Source organism: Aulonocara sp. 'chitande type north' Nkhata Bay, linkage group LG23 (genome assembly GCF_057382095.1).
Source record: "Aulonocara sp. 'chitande type north' Nkhata Bay isolate Kocher_YH1m ecotype deep benthic linkage group LG23, A_spYH_male_GT1.1, whole genome shotgun sequence".
NCBI classification, from domain to species: Eukaryota; Metazoa; Chordata; class Actinopteri; order Cichliformes; family Cichlidae; genus Aulonocara; species Aulonocara sp. 'chitande type north' Nkhata Bay.
Genome location: NC_141365.1, coordinates 43,524,278 through 43,539,776, shown reverse-complemented (window position 1 = coordinate 43,539,776; position 15,499 = coordinate 43,524,278). Strand labels below are relative to the sequence as shown.

Sequence of the window (15,499 nt, the reverse complement as noted above, 5' to 3'; positions counted from 1 at the left end):
AGTTCTCTGTCTGCCTCGCTGCGCTTCTCCAACAGCGCACTCGCAGGCAGCAGCTGCCCCGCCCCCTCGCTCAGTGCCTGAGCTGGGATCATACCAATATTAAGGGGAAAAGTTCACAGCAAATGTCTTTAGTGGCAGGAAGGATCGATTCTTCACCAATAGTGAATGACTTTTTAGCCTTAGCAATACGGTTAGCCACCAAGTATGATGCTCTCAGTGCACTTGTATTTGTTGTTGTGGAGGCCCTCAGTAATGGCTTCTGTCCCTGTTGTTCCTGCTTTTTTCTTTTAAACTAGTCCAAAGGCTTGTTTTTTAATGTCTCCAAGTGACGAAGCAGTTTTGAAGGCTTCATTGCCTCATTGGAGAGCTGGTCTCCACATATATTATGCAGAGCGGGCTTGGTGCATGGGAATCACTTGTTGCAATATATCCACTTGTTGTCTGTTAAATGCAGCTTTCTTTTTCTTAGTAGTTGTCATAGACTCTTCTTCTGTCTCCTCACTGGGCCTTTTTTCCTTTGCAAAGAAACCCTCCAAAGACATCTGTTTTTTACTAATTTTGCTAGTTTGTGGGTTTAATATTAACTAATGTATCTTGACATGCGTCAAGAGTCAGTCATAGACTGAAGTAACTGAGAGAATTCAGTCTTTTTCCAAATAAAACACTGTTCAGAGTCGGATAATAAATAAAACGGAAATAATGTAAGTTATTTATTTTTTCTGTGCGGTACGAGCTTCAACTCTCTTGACCCGGTACCAAACGACTCAAGGCCTGGTACCGGTCCGTGGCCCGGGGGTTGGGGACCGCTGCTATAGACTACAGTGTACGCTCTACACCTACTTACTGGTTTTTGTTGCACCAGTCTGCATCTCCCAATTACTTTGTGTGTTTCGCTTACAGCTCCGCACCACCCAGGCGGCAAAAAATGTGCATGTTCTTTGTGATCTCGTAACCAATGCCCTCTGCCGTCAAAGTCGAGAATTAGTTAATGGGCATCATGTGACTAGTGGAAGCCAGATCCTTTTATTTAGCAAAATTGGGGTTAATAGTTAAATGTTATTGTTGAGGGGCACAGACAGCACATGTACACAGATTAAAAAATAGTAATGCCTCAAGAACAGGGCTCTTGGGACGTCCAAGAGGAAAGGGGCAAATGCTCAAGCCCCCTCCGTTATGGCAACGACGTTTACACTTTTGTCTTTTAGACATTTAGAAAAGTCTTAGAAATGAATCGCATGCCAAAATGAAAACAAAAAAATTGGATGACATTAAAAACAAAAGAAACAAGAGACAGGGCGCTGAATAAGAACTTGTCAGCTTGTGAGTCTTGTAACTGGTGATGCTCCAAATGTTAAAAAATAAATATATAAAAACCAACAAACACCAAAAAGTGACATTTATTATATGCTTATCCTGTGATCAGATAAAAAATATTTTATTAGAAGCAAGCTGGATCTAAGAGATTATTTCTACACAGCATCCTACAGTCAGTACAATTAATATGTCGGTATTGGTGGGATGAATATAAAATTCCCTCATCAGAAGGAAATAATAGTTTTATGTTATTTCATGTAACATGTGAAGAAATAGAGGTTGATCACATGTTAAAAAATGTATATACTTATTGCTAAGACAGACTCAAATAAAAACGTATAATGAAGAAGACGTTTCCAGCGACGTTTAGTTAGAGCTGATGCTAAATGTTGCTCTTTTGTTATCTCAGAAATGTATATTTGTGGGTACAGAAGTAGAGCGCATGGGGATTTTTCCTATAGTTGCATTATTGGATTCAAAGGTCATTTCATCACCACAATAGTGCACAGGTAACTTTCCTTCACATTTGACCACAACTATTCTGTTAGTGAGAAGTGTGCCTTTATACTGACACTTGGGTTTCCTGGCTGCATTGTTCTTTAGGTCACATCTAACAATGCAAAACTTTGCTACACTCTTTGTCGTGCCATTCGTCTGATCATATCTTCCTTGACCGTTACAAATGGCTTTGACCTGTTTGTAATCACTGAGGATGAATGTGTTAACATCCTTACATTTGTTTCGATCAGCATATATTTTCTTTTTTTTCATTTCTGTATCACATTTTTTCCCGCTCATCTTGGCATCTACATGCTGTCGTCTAAACTTTTCATAATTTGTTTCATTCAGTCGCTTCTCAATTCGGTTGGGTTGAAGATTGGCTGGTTTTGAGAGTCCAGTAACAAAGGGCAGCACAAGCAGCAAACAGGTAAACATGATCCTCATTGTTTCCTGGAGAGAGAAAAACAGGAACATTTTCCAGATCAAGAATTTAATGCAACAAAAGCGTCATCACTGTAGTGGCAGAAGTAAGTATTTGATCCCCTGCTGAATTTGTAAATTTGTTCCCTTATAAAGAAATAAACAGTCTCTATTTTTTGTGGATGTTTTATTTTACTGGAGAGAGACAAGAACACCAACAGAAACAAAACACAATACATGATTTATTTTCACTGATTTGCATATAATTGAGTGAAGTAAGTTTTTGATCCTCGACAACCCAACAAGAGTTCTGGTTCCCACAGACTGGATTACAGTCAATCAATCAGTCCATTACAGATACTCCCAATCTCAGTTTATTATGTGTATAAAGCACACCTGTCCACAGTACCAAGTTCTTCCATTCCAACTCCATCTCCACCACCATGGGCAAGATTGAAGAAGTGTAAAAGGATTAGTTACTGAGGTCTACTCGGGCAAGGGACCTCAGGGACAAGAAAAATCATGGTCAAGACCAAAGACCTCTTATCTTGCTCCATGTAATATCTTGGCTCATGGGGTGAGGATAATCATGAGAAAGGTGTTGGATCAGCCCAAAACTACAGGCCAGTCTTAAGTTTGCCAGTAAACATCTAAATGATTGAGAGAAGGTTTGGGGGGAAATGCTGTGGTCATTTGAAATCAAAAACTCTGTGGCATGAACTGAGCCCACTGTGTTTGGAGGAAGAGAAATGCTGAGTGTAACCCACAGAACACCATCCCCACTGTCAAGCACAGAAGTGGAAACATTATACTGTGGGGCGCCTCGCCACATTGAGGCGGCCAGTAGATGGAGCCATGTACTGCAAAATCTTGGACAAGAACCACTTTCTCTCAGGCAAAAGACTGAAGATGTGTCATCGATGGGTCTTCCAGCATGACAATGGCCTAAAACATACCACTGATGCATACTTTAGGTGTGGCTAAAGAAGAAGCACAAGGACATGGAGTGGGGCTAAGGCAGTCTCCAAACCTCAGTCCTGAAGAAAATCTGTGGAGGGAGCTGAAGCTTAAAGTTACCAAACAGCAGCAAAGAAATCTAAAGAATTTAGAGAGTTTGTGGAAGGAGGAGTGGAAAAAAATCCCTCCTGAGATGTGAGCAAACCCAGTGACCAACTACAAGAAACATATTACCGCAGTGCTGGGCAATAAGGGTTTCTCCACCAAGTACTAAGTTGTGTTTGAGATCAAATACTTACTTCACTCAGTGACATATAAATCAATTCATTTATTTTAGCAAATACATTTTTTATTCAATTTTGGTTGATATTCTGTCTCATTACATCAAAATGAAAATACTTAAAAAAATTAGAGACTGATCATTTAATATAAGTGAACAAACTTACAAACTCAGCAGGGGATCAAATGATTATTTCCCCCCAGATAATAGCTTCTTTTTATGACCAGCTTTTTTCTTTTTTGTCTTTTTGAAAAGCTGCTGGCCAACAAAGTTTTATTCATAGATGTTTTTTGCATTAGATAAATTTGCAAACTGAACTCCACGCTTCCAGAACCTCTCAGTTTCTTTGGCAGAGTTTACTTTTCATTTTTAATGGCTTGTTGTTTTTTTTATTGACTTATATAGAAACCCACACAAGTTTAACTTTAAAAACAACTTATGTAACAAAAAAATGAACCAACTTAATGGATCAACATAAATAAAAGGATAATTTCAGTGTTTTTCATCTATTCTTTATGGAGTTTTTCCAAAACATTTTCAAACGTTCAGATCTGTCTTTTATTTTCTTGTTTTAACATTATACATGGTGAACTAAAAACCCTGGAACATGGTTTGAAACATTGAAGGCAGCATGTTTCGCTTTTTGGCAGCTTTTATTTTGAAACTGCAACACTAAGCAGTACTTCTCCACACCTGTGGTGCACGCGCTGCGCAGACCCCGTCGGGCATGCGCGGCAGACGAGGGGGCTGACTTGAGCAGAAAGCGCGGAGAGACAAGTCGAAAGGAAAAGACAGACGATCTCTGATAAAGCAAAGCAGACAGAAAGAATTTACCTGAGCTCTCTGCTGGACAGGTAATTACCGCAGTTTGGTTTAATATTTTGTTTTAAACAGTGTAACTACGAAGCGAACATAAATACAGGTGATATATTTTCATACAGTTATGTTCCAGTCGGGTTAATGTTTGTGTGTCCTCACCGTAAAGACTGCAGGTTATTGGAAAGTGCCTGAAAATATGTCTGCAAAGCACCCCTCAGTTGAAATATTAATTTTGGCTCGCTATCTACTCTAGAAAATAATTTGCGCGTCTACGTCGCCATTTACGGTTCAATGTGTGGCCGTAAGCAAGGAATTCCTGGTGCTTGAGGGTCATCTAGTAAACGCCAACCATCATTTAAAAATAACCAAAAACAGCTGTCGTTACTTTAATGTAGTCTTTTAAATCATTAAATGATAAAATAAAGAAAATCAAAATCAATATAACAGCTTCAAAAAATTCAACATCTAAACCAGTCATTTTTTTCTTCAGTAAATATTTTGAAACTTATCAGAGGCACTGGAGGACATGTTGAACAATAATATTGTGTACGTTTTTTAGAGTATTACTGGATATTTTTAAAACAGGCAATTTTAATCATTTACTTACATATGGTAGATATGGTAAACAAGTGAAAATGAACAACAAATTAAGTAATTTAAATAAATTTGATGATTTGTTAACTCTCAGTTGATGAGTTCATGAGGTGTATCTAAAGGCAACTTCTCTACTTGCATCCACACATTGAACCTTACAGAGGGAAACGGTCATTGCACTCAGTCATGACAACATTCTTGTTAAATGTAATTATTATATTAGAAAGTTATGAAACTTTTAAGCAAACTTTTCCAAATGAGGACACTTACCGTATTTTTTGCTTTACTGATCAGTGGTTGGTTGATTAACCTGCAGGAGTTCAGGCACGAGTCAGTCGTCTGGAACAGCAGGTGGTGAAGATGTCTTCAGTAAATGAAATGCTCTAAAGGGGAATTAAAATTGAACATTATTTGAACATAAATAAAAAAAGATAGGCCTCTGCCTGTGCATGCACATTTCTTATTCACGATATTCATGGTCACAGAACCCAGATGATGCATGTTTTAAAGCCCATATCTGGTTAGTGAATGTGAGTATAAGTGTGGCAGGAGATCGAGTTATTCAAAATAAGCCTGTTGTCTATAAAAGATTTTAAATATACAAATAAAAAGTTCTTACCAAACGAGGAGTCAAGATGAGCAGAGACCAGGTCTAGTGCAGCTCAGCTGTTAGTAAATTCTACCTGAGCAGGTTGGAGCTCATTTGTGTCACAGACAAGTAAAACTTTGGGGGCTTCAGCTTTTAAACATTTCAGCAGCCCCACCTTAAATTAACTAGCATCAGTGTCTACATCACCAGCCCACCAGTTAGCACTGCTCTGTTTGTGGTTCAGAACATGCTGCAAACATGATGTGAGGACCAGTGACCACAGCTGCAGATGCAGGTTGTCTTTCATAGCTCGCGTTACAACAATTGCAGCTATTTTTTTTTCAATTCAATAAACCACATGTTTTAAAAATAAGTAAATAAAAAAATATTGACATTTGTGAAAAAAGTGCAGAAACTGCCTTTTGGCTTAGTTTTTGTTAAGGCAAGGCAAGTTTATTTGTATAGCACAATTCAACAACAAGGTGATTCAAAGTGCTTTACAGAGACATTAGAAACAAGAACAAATAAAAAGCATGATTTAAAATTGATTAAAACAAGCAAATAAACTAACTAACTAATTAACAAACAAACAAAACAGTATATAAAATCAAAACAGATAAAATCAGAACAGTAGATAAAATCAGTAGTTAAATGTAAGTTTTGAAATTTAAGCTTAAAGTGTGGATTTGGTGTTTTATTCAAATGCAGCTGAGAACAGGTGAGTCTTCAACCTGGATTTAAATAAACTGAGTGTTTCAGCTGATCTGAGGCTTTCTGGGAGTTTGTTCCAGATATAAGGAGCATAAAAGCTGAATGCAGCTTCTCCGTGTCTGGTTCTGACTCTGGGAACTGATAAAAGACCGGATCCAGATGACCTGAGGGATCTGGATGGTTCATACTGGGTCAGGAGGTCATTGATGTATTTTGGTCCTAAACCATTCAGAGCTTTATAGGCCAGCATCAGAACTTTAAAGTCTATCCTCTGACGGACAGGCAGCCAGTGTAAGGACCTCAGAGCTGGACTGATGTGGTCCACTTTTTTGGTCTTAGTGAGGACTCGAGCAGCAGAGTTCTGAATGAGCTGTAGTTGTCTGACTGATTTTTTTAGGTAGACCTGTAAAGATGCTGTTACAGTAATCAAGCCTACTAAAGATGAATGCATGGACTAGTTTTTCCAGGTCCTGTTGAGACATCAGATCTTTTATCCTTGATATATTCTTGAGGTGATAGTAAGCTGATTTTGTTATTGTCTTAATGTGTTTTTCTAAGTTTAGGTCTGCATCCATCACTACACCCAAATTTCTCGCCTGGTTTGTGGTTTTTAGATGTATAGATTGAAGTTCTCTGGTGACCTGTAATCGTTTTTCTTTGGCGCCAAAGACTATTACCTCAGTTTTGTTTTTGTTTAGCTGGAGAAAATTGTGGCACAACCAGTCATTGATTTCCTCAATGCATTTACCAAGAGCCTGTACAGGGCCTCGGTCTCCTGGTGACATTGTGATATATATTTGTGTGTCATCTGCATAGCTGTGATAGTTTATTTTGTTGTTGTTTATAATCTGTGCCAGTGGGAGCATGTAGATGTTAAACAGAAGGGGTCCCAAGATGGAACCTTGGGGAACTCCACATGTGATACTTGTCTGCTCAGATGTGAAGTTACCTATTGATACAAAGTATTTCCTGTTTTCTACGTATGTTTTGAACCAGTTTAGTACAGTTCCTGAAAGACCTGTCCAGTTCTCCAGTCGTTTGAGTAATATGTTGTGGTCAACTGTATCAAATGCTGCACTGAGATCCAGTAAAACTAGGACTGACATTTTTCCACTGTCTGTATTCAGACATATGTCATTAAACACTTTGGTCAGAGCGGTTTCAGTGCTGTGGTTCTGTCTAAAACCTGACTGGAAGGCATCGTAGCAATTATTCTGTTTTAAGAAGTAACTGAGCTGTTGAGAAACTGCTTTTTCAATGATCTTACTTAAAAACGGGAGATTTGAGATCGGCCTGTAGTTGTTCATTTGTGTCTTGTCAAGATTGTCCTTTTTCAGTATAGGTTTGATTACAGCAGTTTTTAGTGATTCTGGAAACACACCTGATAATAAAGAAAAGTTGACGATCTGTAACAGGTCTGACTCTAAAGTCTTTGAGACCTTTTTGAAAAAACTTGTTGGCAGGACATCTAAACAGCAGGAGGAGGAGTTCAGTTTACCTAAGATGTCCTCCAGGTCTTTGCTGTTAATAGGTTGAAACTGTTTCATGGTGTTTAAACAGTTTTTTGGTGGACACAGTACATATCCTGGATCTGCTGTTGATGTACCAATTGCTTGTCTAATTTTTTGGATTTTTTCAGTGAAGAATTTGGCAAAGTCATTGCAGGCCATGGTCGAATGAAGTTCAGCTGCCACTGACACAGGAGGGTTTGTTAGCCTGTCAACTGTAGAAAATAAGACCCGAGCATTATGGCTGTTTTTAGTGATGATGTCAGAGAAGTAGGACCTCCTTGCATTCCTCAGTTGTAAATTATAATTGTGAAGTTTCTCTTTATAAATGTCATAATGAACCTGGAGGTTTGTTTTTCTCCATCTGCGCTCAGCTTTCCTACACTCTCTTTTTTCTTTTTTCACCAGTGTGGAGTTTCTCCATGGAGACTTTTTCCTTCCAGAGATAACCTTCACCTTAATGGGAGCAATAGTGTCCATTACATTTAACATGTTAGCATTGAAGCTATTGACGCGCTCATTGACTGAACCTTTGGACAGGTCAGGTGTTAATGGGAAGACCTGGTTAAAAATTGCACTACTGTGTTCAGTTATACACCGTTTTGTGATCACTGTTGTTGATATATTTGTGTGGGCTGAGATTTTACTTTCAAAGAAAACACAGTAATGATCAGACAGGCCCACATCAGACACAGTAACCTTTGAAATGCTCAGGCCTTAAGTAAATAATGGCACGGTGTAATATATCACGTGTTGTTATTCCCCTGATGTTGTATACACCTAATTTTAAAGTGGGCACTAAGACTCTATTGTAGAGTCTGACAGCAGCTGGAAAGATATCATCTGAAATTTCTCCTCGCACACTGTTGTTGCAGCAGCGTGTCACTGTAGGAGCTGCTCAGTGCTGCTAGGATGACCTGCATGTGGTGGGAGGTGGGTTTTTGTTTTATTTTTAATATCCTGTCCTATCTGCCAGCTTTTGCAATCAGAATTGTGACCTGAATGCATTGTGGTGCAGAACACATTTTGCTTTTGCAAGATCAGCTACTTAGAATCTCTATAGGCTCCTCTTGTTCATGTGACTATGTTATCTGTTTATTTATTCATTTCTATTTCAGTTATTACACTGGTATAGTATGACTATGTCACCTGCAGCCTCCAGCAGTACCAGTTACCTGAGACCACACATCTCAGCGACGTGTGCGTGCCCATCCCAGCAGGGGAAAGAGGGAAGCCCCAGCTGTCCCAGCAGAACACACCATAAAAGATGATTGATGTCACCCCAGAGTCATAGACGGTCTTCAGAAACTCCAAAACAATTGAATCTAGCCTTCTAGGTGTCCATCAGGTGTGATGTCAGAGCCACCAGCCTGCAGCTGTTGTTCATTTACATCTGCCTAATTGATCATTTATCCTCAGCACACTTTTCAGTTCCCTTGCCTGAAACTGGACAACATGTAAAGTCTAAATTCAAACAAAGGTTGGGGAAACCTGCACTGAGCCGAGACAGAAGAAGTCTGAAGTCGAACTCGGATGAGTGACAGAGCGTTCCTGCTACTGAAAACTCTACGTCCAGATGAACAAAATGAACTTTTCGGGGCAGGTCCCCAGATGTTTTCTCTTCTCAGAATCCTCTTCACAGATCGTATCTCTTTTATCTGACATACAGTCATGTGGAAAAGAGTGTTTTCATGGGAATCTATAGAGTACTCTGAAAAACTAAGCACTGTACATGAGTGAGTAGCTTGCAGAGCCACCTTTTAGCAGCAGTAGCGTCACCAAATTGTTTCTATATGACTCTTAGTCTCCATTCGCCTGACGTTTCTTTACATCGTTTTGTCAGTTCATTGAGGTTTGTGGTATTGTTTATGTAAAGCCCTCTTAATTTCCCAGCACTGTTTTTCAGGTTGAGGTGTGGACTGTGACCTGGTCATTGCAACACCTTGATTCTGTTGTAGCTCTGCTGATGTGCTTGGGATCTTTGTCCTGCTGCATTACCAAAACTCAGTTTTGACTGTAGACTACTTGGTATACAAGGGAATTCATGGAAAACTCAATGACTGCAAGGGCCCAGGTTCTGTAGCTGCAAGACAAGCTCAAATCATCACCCCTTCACCACCGTGATATATATATATATATATATATATATATATATATATATATATATGAGAGAGAGATATAGATATATGGATATATATAGAGATATATATAGATAGATATATAGATATATATATATAGATAGAGATAGATAGATATATAGATATATAGAGATAGAGATATATAGATATATATATAGATATATATATATATATATATATATATATATATATATACAAAAAACTTGAATCTTACAGTGTTTATTTATCGGATAAAATAAGTTAAATGTCACCGTTATTATTGTCCAGCCGGAAACAGGCCAGGGGTGTCCAAATTCAGAGTCTGCGTCCACCTGAGGACCCGGCCTTCGTGGTCTAAGTGGGCTGGGTCCTCCAAAAGCCGGGCAGACCGGAAATGAGCAACTGTGAAATTGGACGGTCTAGCCTTCAGAATTATGTCACGAGCTCTCTCGGTGGAGTGAAACTCAGGTGTCTGCTCCTTGCTATCTAAAATATAACCGGACGCTGGCGTAAATTTTTGACCATCTCACACTTCTGTTTAATCAGTTTTCTGTTTGACGTTTATTCAGCTGTGTGAAAACCCCGGAGGAATCCTCCCGAGGGATTAATAAAGTTTTATTTAATCTAGTCTAATCTAATAACTTTAATCTCAGCCAAACCGATTTACTCACGAACAAATAAAACCCAATAACAAAAACATGTTTCAGTTATTTAAGTGACTTATATATCATGTTTAACCTGAGTAGCGAAAGACCGCGGGGGTTTGAAAACGATGTTCCAGGAGTTTGCTGTTCTCCCCGGCTCAGATATTTGAAGTTTACACAGCTATATTGTCGCCTGAAAATATGTTAAAAGTTTATTTTGTGACCCAGAAAGAGTAATAAGAGTAAAATTAAAACTAAGTAGCTGCAGTAGTAGTATCCATTGTTGGAAACTGGAATTGGCTGGGCCAATCTGGGATATGGTTTTTCAATTTTGTTGTCCGGGTGGAAAATCGGGAGAAATTGGGGAGAATGGTGGCTCCGGGAGACTTTTGGTAGCGGCACTGAAATTCGGGATTCTCCCGGAAAAATCGGGAGGGTTGGCATGTATGCATGTGAATCAACATTGCAGTTATTGTTGACAGCAGGCCTAAAATTTTATGATATTGGATCATGAAACTGTCCTCAGATATTAAATGTAAATGATTTGTTGCTGCCACAGGATTAGTCTTTCCTGCTTTGGTTTTGATGGAGCTGATGATCTGTAGGAACAATGATATTCTCCTCAGAGAGGTGCAGTATAAAACAGGACTTTCCTGCATTAAAAGACATCCAGCGTAGTGTTCTTACTCTACCTAAATGGATCTGTTACATTAGTAATATATGGGAGTTGTATTTAAGTCCTTTCCACATGAGGACACTTACCTTATTTTGTGCTTTACTGATGAGTGGTTGGTTAATCTGCAGTGGTTGAGGTATGTGTCGGTCGTCTGGAAGAGAAGGTGAGAAGACGTCTTTAATGAATGTAATGCTCTGAAGGTGTCAGTGATTACTGTGAATTCATAGTAAAACTGGATTTCAATGAAAAGTTTATTTAAATTTGAGCATAAATCCATAAATTTGGTGTGTATAAATATACATAATATAAATAAAAAATTCTTACCAATTGAGGAGTGAAGACTTGATGAGCAGAGATCACGTCTGGTGCAGCTTCTGTCACAGAAGCAGAAGAACTGACACTTGGCTCTGGAGGCTTCAGTTTTTATACATTTTAAGTAGCTCCAAAAATAATCAAGACCTACGTCACTAGTGCACCAATTGTAACACACTTCTCTTTTTGTGGTTCAGAAAAACATTGCAAATATGAGGAGAAATGACCACAATAGCATGCAGATGTGCTTTGTTATTCACAGCTGAGTCCTGCAAGCAGTTCCTGTGGCCAAACTATTGACAATGTCTTTAAATTATTTTTCTTTACATAAATAAACTGAGTGCACCTAAGAATTGCAGACAATTGCTTTTCAGTTTTACATTTCAAATAAGGATCCAAATGCAGACACAACAGAGAAAAGGGAAGAAAAAGTTTATTTAATTAAAACAAAAGTCAAGGCTCAACACAGGCAGGAGAAAAACTAAATATACCAAAATTAAATAAGGACATGGAAAAAAAGCACACAAGGGACTGGAGATGCAACTTCACATGGCAGAAATTTCTTATTGAAAACAAATTTTAAAAGACTCCTAAAATGTAAAATAAAGACACTGAAATCATCAAATAAGAACCTCCAGCAGGTTAAGTCTCAAACACAACTGAAGATGAACACACCAGACCCCCAGGGGCTCTTACTGTTACAGTCCACCCTTTTTGTTCAGTTCAGGAAATCCTGTATTATCCAGTTCTGTATTTCATAGCATTACCAGGCCACTTTCCCTGTAAGAATCCATTATGGTGGTCAGAGGGCCCGATGGCGCCAGTGTCCGGCAGCCTCGCCTCTGTCAGTGCGCCCTAGGGTGGATGTGGCTAAAATGTAGCTTGCCATCACCAGTGTGTGAATGTGTGTGTGAATGTGTGTGTGAATGTGTGAATGACTGGATGTGTAAAGCGCTTTGGGGACCTTAGGGACTAGTAAAGCGCTATACAAATACAGACCATTTACCATTTTCTCTCTTCACTCCCAGCCAGTTGTCAGTCAGAGGAGCACATGTGCCATCTCTTACACTTTGTTCAAAGCCAGATAGTTGGACACAAAAGAAACCTTTGATAATAACCAAACATAATATCTGTGTACTAATAAGCAAACACAATGATCTTTCTTTTACTTTTTACACATGAACACAAACCTGACGAAACAAAGCAAAGATGAAAACCAGCCCAAAGTGACTTTAAAGCGATTGCCACAGTGATTCTACCATAGAAACCTGTACAGGTAGAAACAGAGGCTGCAGTCTGACTGCCCATAACTGTCTTTCCTTAGGGATTATTCAACTATTCTGATTCTGACTGATTGTTACCTGTTGAGGGTCAGGGTCTGGCTGGTTGGTCGGAGTCAGCATGCACTCAGCTGTATCATCACTCTTCTTTGTTAGCTCTTTACGTTAGCATGTTGTCTGTGCTGTTGGTTTGATTTTGTTTTGTCTGTCTGCCTGACATGCAGATTACCGAAGATCATTTCTGAAGCAACAATTAACAACATCGTCTGTGAAGGTTCTCAGTCATCCAGGTCATTGTAGTCAAAGGAGCTTGCAAAGAAAAGCGTCTGGACTTCTTTAAGTTGCTTGAAGACGTTTCACCTCTCATTCGAGAAGCTTCTTCAGTTCTAAGGTCAAATGGTGGAGAGTCCCAGATATAAACCTAGTGGGAGTTTCCCCCCACAGAGGGACAAAAGGACCCCCTGATGATCCTCTAATCGCCTGAGCCAAGGTGTGAAACTGGGTGTGGGTCCCAATCAGCCAGAGTTTCGGGTGTGTTCATTCTCCAAGCATGACATCCCGGTGTACTTCAGACCCAGCAACACGCTCAGACAAAAACTGGTTCACCCGAAAGACAAAACGCCAAAACACAAACTTAACAATGTGGTGTATGCTGTACAGTGCAGCGAGGAATGCCCAGACCTCTACATTGGAGAGACCAAACAGCCACTTCACAAGCGCATGGCACAACACAGAAGAGCCACCTCCACAGGACAAGACTCAGCAGTCCATCTGCATCTTAAGGATAAAGGACACTCTTTCGAGGATGCCAATGTTCACATTTTGGACAGAGAGGACAGATGGTTTGAAAGAGGAGTGAAAGAAGCCATCTATGTCCACTGTGAGCGACCATCTTTGAACAGAGGCGGGGCTTTACGACACCAACTCTCTGCCATCTATAATCCAGTTTTGAGATCCCTTCCCAGATGCCTTAACGCCCACTCACATCCTGGGCCATCTGACCTCAGGAATTCGCATGATAAGGTGGGGCCAGGTTTCACAATGAACACACCCGAAACTCTGGCTGATTGGGACCCACACCCAGTTTCACACCTTGGCTCAGGCGATTAGAGGATCATCAGGGGGTCCTTTTGTCCCTCTGTGGGGGGAAACTCCCGCTAGGTTTAAATCTGGGACTCTCCACCATTTGACCTTAGAACTGAAGAAGCTTCTCAGATGAGAGGTGAAACGTCTTCAAGCAACTTAAAGAAGTCCAGACGCTTTTCTTTGCAAGCTCCTTTGAATTAACAACATCATTGTAAGAGTAACGTAATTAGCAAATTTAATACAGGATTGAGTTAGATTACTGCATTATTAAAAAATGTAATGAGATTACAGTAACAGTTTGTAACACATTCCTTGTGCTCAGGACATCTTTAACATGAGTTTTCAGGGGACAAAGACACAAACAAAACAAACATATGACACACAAATAGTCAGGTCTGTTTTTTACAGATGCAGAGCAACACTAACATCTGCATTCACTTCTACTCAGTGAGCAATACACATATTATTAAAGTTATATGAAATTATGAACTTCTTTACCTTTTGTGACACTAATTCTGTCAGAAAACAGTGGAACATTTAGATCAACAATTTAATTCTGAAATCCTAATCTTTGAAAAGCAACACTGTTAAATCATTGAAAAGATTTAATTGTGCATGTCAATACAAATGTGACCTAGGGGTTTGACTGTCTGGTTATAGCTACATGGGTTTCTTTTAGCTTGCAGGTCTTTCACAGAAGAACAAAAAACACCCCCGAAGGCTCAAGATTTCTGATGGTCAGTGCAACCTCACACACTAAGTTCGTCTAACCATCAGATTTCAAACAATTAAAACACAGTAATAATAATAATCAAAGTGTTTTTATTGAGTTTTCAGAAAGCATATCATTCATACAGAAAAGCTCGAACTCAAGTCCTACCACACAGTGTAAGACAAAACTATACCCAGACAGAGGAAGAAAAGAAAAGGGGGAAGAAGAAAAAAAAAGAAAAGAAAAAGAGAAAAAAAAGAAAGAAAAAAAAAAAGGGGGGGGGGGGAATTGCCAGTTATGGAGTGGAAGGAAAATTAAAACACAGTAAGTTATTGTTTTGTATGTGTCATGATGATAGATTCATTTACGGGTATCACAATGCTCATATCTGAAAGTAAACTGTGATATATATCCCCAACTAAGGTTACTACTAAATGAAGGATCTGTCACGGAGCAGTCGTAGTGTGCTGTGGAGCAGGCAGGATGGAGGACGCACACACAGGACTCGTAACCAAGAGGTTAACTTAAAGTGCAGTTTATTCACCGGGATGACTCATCAGAGAAATAAACATTACTGAAACAACCAAAATCATGAACATGAAACTAGACTGGACACTGGAACCTAAACATAGAGAACCCATAGGAACAGGACTAAGCGCATGAACAACTGCCAAACACAGCACAGGGAGGACATGAACATCAACTGCCAAACACAGCACAGGGAAAACACAGGGCTTAAATACACACTGGGATAACGAGGGCATGAGACACAGAAGGGGAGCACAGCTGGGAGTAATCTGACATGACGAGAGCAAGGGAAGCAAAACTCAATACACTGACATAAGACAACGACTTTCAAAGTAAAACAGGAAACAAAACAGATGCCGACATAATTTAGGGATACAGCAACCATAGAACACAGAACAGAAATAAAAAAGACTAGAAAAGATAAGCGATGACAAAAATTCAATAATGATAC

At 39.4% G+C, this 15,499-nt stretch overlaps 1 long non-coding RNA gene across 1 annotated transcript; it reads right to left on the bottom strand.

The window, feature by feature from the left end:
• Nucleotides 1–1,948: 1,948 nt before the first annotated feature.
• LOC147302567 (uncharacterized) lies at nt 1,949–5,795 on the bottom strand. Its single transcript, XR_015127299.1, has 3 exons — nt 5,505–5,795; nt 5,156–5,268; nt 1,949–2,265 (listed from the first exon to the last, which is right to left on the bottom strand). It is a non-coding gene; the product is annotated as an uncharacterized LOC147302567 (long non-coding RNA).
• Nucleotides 5,796–15,499: the final 9,704 nt, after the last annotated feature.